This window comes from Thalia democratica, chromosome 1 (genome assembly GCF_965202585.1).
Source record: "Thalia democratica chromosome 1, ktThaDemo2.hap1.1, whole genome shotgun sequence".
Classification (NCBI taxonomy): Eukaryota; Metazoa; Chordata; class Thaliacea; order Salpida; family Salpidae; genus Thalia; species Thalia democratica.
Genome location: NC_139165.1, coordinates 107968660 through 107974306, shown reverse-complemented (window position 1 = coordinate 107974306; position 5647 = coordinate 107968660). Strand labels below are relative to the sequence as shown.

General features: G+C 25.0%; 1 long non-coding RNA gene across 1 annotated transcript; it reads left to right on the top strand.

Annotated features, from left to right (window-relative positions):
* The first annotated feature begins 238 nt into the window (after positions 1 to 238).
* On the top strand, positions 239 to 4996 carry LOC145848004 (uncharacterized). Its single transcript, XR_014371660.1, has 4 exons — positions 239 to 353; positions 2676 to 2748; positions 3976 to 4060; positions 4461 to 4996. It is a non-coding gene; the product is annotated as an uncharacterized LOC145848004 (long non-coding RNA).
* The last annotated feature ends 651 nt before the right edge of the window (positions 4997 to 5647 follow it).

Here is a 5647-nt window from a genome sequence, read left to right as displayed (position 1 = left end):
TATAAAAGATCTGTTATACATTCATTTTATAAAAAACTTAAGAGTTAAGTCAAGTATCAAAGAAACTTTATAAGTTTAGATAAACATCTTTAAGTCAAATTTTAAATAACATTATTTTGAAATAATTTTAAACTAACTTAATTTACATAAAGACATTTTTGAAAACTAAACCAGTTCTGGAAAAGTTTGAATGTTAGCTCTAGTAGTATTATCACGTCATAATAGTAAACTAAATTGCAGCACTTATAAAACACTTAAATTTGGAGGCAAGGAGGCCCCTTGATTAGCAGCCAAATAAATACAATTTGGGAGCTTAATCTGATGATCAACAAGTTAAACTGACTACATTCCGAGTAAATTTTTTTTAGTTTAAGTGAAAATTTAATTAATTTTCTCTTAATTTGTTTACATTTTTTACAATGCTTTAAACTGGTTTCTTAAATAACTGTACTAATTGTTAAGATAAATTGTAATTGCACTGTTAAACGTAATTACGAGAGCTTTTAATAAGTTTTATATTTTAGCATTTTTATTTATTATTTTGGTTAAAATTTTAGACCTTAATTTGCAATTTTTTTTTAAACTACCAAGAATTTTTTTTACATTACTTGTATTTTACTAATTAACTAATTTTGAATAAATATTGTTAAGCCTATTTACTGAGATAACATAAGTTGTCATTGCAAGATGCTACTGTTGAAATTAGTCCATTTTTAAGTTATAGAAGGGTAAAGTATTTTTATAAAGCTTGATTTTTTGTTGGTTTTTTAAGTAAAATTTAATTTCCTTTTAAGCTGTTTTACAATTAACTTAAGTGCAACTAATCAAAGTTTGAGATTTCAATATGTTACACTTGAAAGGGATAACCAAAATTGCAAATAATAATTGTTATTTAGATTTCGAGGGTGTGATTTTGTAAGTACTTTTAACTTATACAATCTAATTTTTTAAATTAATAGAAATTATTTGTAAGAGTAGTTTTAATATTGGAAAAATTGTAATGTAAGCGAAAGGTCCAATAGTTTTTTACAAAAACTAACATTGATTGGCTTTTATTTAGAACCTGTTAAGTTTTAAAATTAACATTGTCACAAGCCAGTTATATAGAATTTAAAAATAATTGTCTTAAATAGAAAAATCAAAAACAGTTTAAATTATGTTAAAAAATGTTTTAATTTTTTCAAATTTAAACAGTTTTTGCTTTAATAAGATTCAAATGTTAGTAATGAACTATCTGTAAAAATGTGAAGAAGATAAGTAAAAATAAAGAAGAATATTTTTTTAACTTTTTTTTGATAACTTGTTTTATAAGCAACGTATTGAGCTCACAAACTTTGATTGCTTATACCTAAAAAGTGTTTTTTTTTTATCTAAAATGTTTGATAGCTAAGATAAAAGTCTTCATTATAAGATTCACCTGTAATAAGCAATGTTTACCCCCTTATGGCTGGTATGACCTTAAATAGTTTTCTAGATTTTTGGAAATATCAGTCATAAAATGCTTACATTATTATGTTTTCTTAATACAACAGTATGGCATTTTATGATCATACAATTTTTATTTTGAAAGTTGATTTCATTAGCACAAAAAACAAGGAAAATATGTATTTTAGCTGTTTTAGTTTTCTAAAAATTGCTAATAAAAAATAATCTCTATATGTTTTCATAAGGTGTGGTATGAGTCAAATATGCACAATGAAAATTTTGAATAAAGGTCAAATATACACAAAAAGTCACTTTTGCACTAAGGGAATTTTTAGCAAAAAACATATGTGCCTGATGATGGGTCACTTTTGCACGAAATTTACAATTGCACAATTTTTCACCAAGGGTCAATTTTGCATAAGTGACAATTTTCCACAAGAATAAAAAATATTATTTATAAAGTAACCACCATATAAGGGTAAGGGGTAACAGTGATACTAAAAAACATAAAGGAAATAAAGAAACAACTTTAATAATATAAAGAAAAATAGTTACCAACTAACGGTAAGGATTAACAGTGATAGTAAGAAGAACAAAAATAGTAATAAGTTAAATTAGTTAAAAATAGTATATAATTTACCAGTAATTGGTAATTAAATTTTTAAATAAAACAGTTAGACCTCAAATAGCCTTAAGAAGTTATAGAAATTTTTGACTGGTTAAAAAGTATTCGAAATAAGTTTGATTGGTGAAACAATACCTGAAATTCTCAAACATAGCTGTTTGTTAGAAAACTTAGTAGTCAATTGTGCAATGAAGTAACATTGGCCTGAATATAGATAGTTAAACAGAGGGTTGATGATAAAAAACCCACAGTCTAACTTTTTAAAGCTTTTGTTGCACTTTGATTGTTAACTATTTGCATTGTACAATTTATAACAACCATTAGTAAATTAATATTCATTTTTATTGCAGACTTATTTAAGTTAAAAGTGATAAAAGATTTTTAAGTAATTTTTGGTAGAATAAATATTTAACTTTTTCTGTTTACCACACTAAAAGTTTAACTTTTTAGGTGTTTATGCTTAAGCAAAAGCATTACCATAAATTTTGCAGTTTTCTTTTACATTTAACAAACAATTTTATTCTTAAGAACAAAAATTATTTTCAATGATGTTTTATTTACATTTGAGTAATTTAAAGTACTTTTAAGTACAGTTAAAGTAAACTTTAACATTAAAACTTTATAGATATGGCAGAGACTACAAAAGGAGGAATACATCAGAAAACACCCAGAAATGCTGTTTCTTATTTCTTTATGAAGCTAGTTTATTTGTTTTAAACATGTTTAAGTGTAACTTGTTGTAAATTTTATACATTTGATTTAAAGTTGGCTAGACTAACAAGTAATTTGTTTGCTTGTTTTTGTAAGTTTTCAATGTAATTACAATCAAAAAAAAGTATTTTAGAATTTTGGCTAAATGATTTTTTTAAATCTAGGAGCTATAATTTCTTTACCTCTTACACTTCGATTGTCTTAAATTATAATTTACAAATTAAGTCAAACAGCTAAAATTATTAAATTTGCAAAGTAGTTGTCTTTATAGCAGCTTTGAAAACAAGGTCAGTTGTGGCAATACACTTTACCCACAATCTTAAATAAATTTTGTGTGTGGCAGATTTAAAACAAATGAAAGCCACACGTATTTAAAATACATATATTCCATATGCTTGTTAAAAAGTAATCAGGTTTGTTGAGTTTTCAGCTCTACATTTTTGTATACATTGAATATCGTAAGACCATCTGTGGCAAAGTTTGAATTGATTTGAATAGACTTATAGCTTGGCTTATTTTTTGAAAACAACCTTAGCATAAAAGTATAGAACTTAAAAATATAGTTTTGAAGTTTCAAGTCTAAATTAGTTTCACATGTGGTAGTTATAACAAAAATTCATTGTGCAGAATTTAAAAATACTTAAAGAAAGTTTCACAGAAGCTTTTATTTTAACTTACTGTAATTTCTTATTTTTTGTTAGCTTTAAGTTTTTTAAAAAAAAACATAAGTGCATCTGTGAAACTTTCTTCAAATCAAATTAAATTCCCTAAAATGTTTCTTTGTGATAATTGCCACATCTTAAGCAACTTCAACTTTAAATTCGAATTTTTATAGTCCCATACAGTTTACATCGGGGTGTTTTCAGAAAAAACCAAGCCAAGTCTCTCTAAGAGTTTATTCGAATCACTTTGCCCAAGGTGCTCTTATGATAATTCATGAATATAAAAAAATACAGCTAAAAACTAAAAAAATAACACCTTTTTATAGCTCCCCAATGTATATGCAATACGTGTGTAAGTATGTGTATTTATGCTTATCTGCTGTGTGAACATAATTAATACTTTTAACATACATGCTAGCAATGATGTACAAAAATTTTTATTTTTTAAGCTAAAAAGTACAAGCTCATATTTGAATAAAAGTTTTAATAAGAATTACGTGGTAGAGTATTGTTAACTTGTTTTTATAATAAGTTTATATTTTTACTAAACAGGGAATTATTTCTAAGAAGCCGGAAGATGTCAATTTGCATCAGATCATCTCTTACATTCTGGAAATCCCATGAGATCAAAGAGTAGGTTTTATAAATATTTAAACTTAATGTTGCAATATATATAACTATAGATGCTGGTTGTAAATTCATGTAGTACTACTGTATTCAGAAATTGTTTTTATTTTGATAAAACCACCTAAGCTGGTCCTCATTTACCCCTTAACAGGCCGCACTTTTTCTGGATTCAATCACGTTTAATGATTATGTTTTAAAAATTGCCAAAAATGTTTCAGTTCAAAGCTTTTGAGTTTGAGTTTCGTTAGATTTTGATTTATAGTTCACATATCATAATTAGTGGTCAACGTAATCTAAATATTTAACTGTTTCGTTAAAGTCACCAAGTTTTATCGTTCATTTCTTACAGTTATACTGTACATAAATTATTGTATTCAAACGCCCATTTTACATTAACTCTTCACAGGTAGCCAAGCAACAAGACAATACTGCCACCAAGTGTCAATTCCTATCAACATCTGTATTTCAACCAATCACATTGACTGGTTTGTGTTGAATGAGATTGATGGAGTTTCGACCAATGAAGTTGGTGGATAATTGGATGAAATTTCAGCCAATAACGATTAAGAATCAGATGATACTACCTCCAGTGGCGACAGTTTTTAAAATAGGAAAATTTCAATGAATTTATTTGTTTATTTTATGATTAATATGATAGATTTTGTTAGCTCTAGTATGTTTAAGTAAAAAATAATTACCTTTGCGAAAATATATTGAACAATTTCACAAATGAAATATTTTTTTTGTTTGAATTAATACTTTTTTATTTACTGTGAGTTTTTAGTATTTTATAAACACTGTCTCTTTAAATTACAATACAAAGTTTTTACTTGTATAATGCTTTAAAATAGTTTTTATGAATTTTTGTTTAAATTTTAAAAGCAATTAATGATAAAAACCTATGATCAATCTAGAGATGTATCAATCACTTTTCACCGTGCTTTAAACTCTGTTTTTATTATGAAAATTAAAATTTACTTTAAAAAATTTTAAAATGAAATTGTTAGTATACATTTTAATAATAATATTGTCATAGTATTAAATCTCAACAAGTTTTATAATATTCAAAATTTCAAAGCAAATAAATATAACTAACTATAGTTTTTGTAGCTATGTTTATTTTTTGAATTTTTTTGTGTATGTAGTGTATTTAACTAATAAAAAAACTACTTATGTTTTTCTTTGCATTTTTATAACTTTATTATCATTGACCATTTATAAGTTAAGATCAGTTTTCAGTGGAATAATTCGAATACACTTTTACTTAATTAAAAATCAACTTGTATAAATATCTATTTTCTAAAATTGTTAAAATGTTCATTGTGCCAAGTTTTGCATAGTTGAAATAAAGTTATTGAAGTCATCATTTATTTACTGCTTCAAATCTATAGTTGAGAATTATAAATGTTTTTACCTTGTCATATTTCAATCAGATTTTGTAAAACTTCTCTTTTCGTCGGACTAGTTTTACCAAAAAAACTTATGCAGCACGGATTAAAAACTTAAATTAATAATAAAAATTTAAAATTGTACTTGTAAATTCTAAGTAATTTATTCAAACACAAATTTTTAGTTAACTACTAAAATTCAGTGAAGC